At 67.3% G+C, this 431-nt stretch overlaps 1 protein-coding gene across 1 annotated transcript in view; it reads right to left on the bottom strand.

The window, feature by feature from the left end:
- The window catches only part of SLITRK3 (SLIT and NTRK like family member 3), an 8,859-nt gene that overhangs the window by 8,100 nt on the left and 328 nt on the right, over positions 1–431 (bottom strand). The gene's annotated exons all lie outside the window — the stretch shown is intronic.

Here is a 431-nt window from a genome sequence, read left to right as displayed (position 1 = left end):
CGCGGTCCCGGAGAGCCCTGGCTTGGTGTCTGGGTCTCCCTCTCGTCTGCCTCCTGAAAGGTTGTCGCTCCCGGCGCGATCCCTGCCCGAGGCCTCCTGCCACGGGAGACGGGACTAGCCCTCGCCTCCGCCGGGAGTCTTTGCTCCGGATTCTCTGGGTCCGTGGGAGTGGGGTGGGGTGGCGTGGAGAGGAGAGGAGAGGAGAGGAGAGGGTGGGAGGGGCAGGCAGGATGCAGGAAGGGGGCGACCAGATCCCAGATCCCAGCATTGGCCAGACGGCGAAGGGGGTGGGGGGTGGGGAGGAAGGAGAGAGGAAGAGGATACAAATGCCACAGTATGGCTGCACACACACACATGCCCCTTGGAACTGGGGGGTCTCGGGCCAAGCACCAAGGTGCGGCGGTCCTGTGGGCGGACAGCGGGCCCCCTGA

Source organism: Myotis davidii, unplaced genomic scaffold (assembly GCF_000327345.1).
Source record: "Myotis davidii unplaced genomic scaffold, ASM32734v1 scaffold777, whole genome shotgun sequence".
Taxonomy (NCBI): Eukaryota; Metazoa; Chordata; class Mammalia; order Chiroptera; family Vespertilionidae; genus Myotis; species Myotis davidii.
This window is presented reverse-complemented; position numbering and strand designations above follow the sequence as displayed.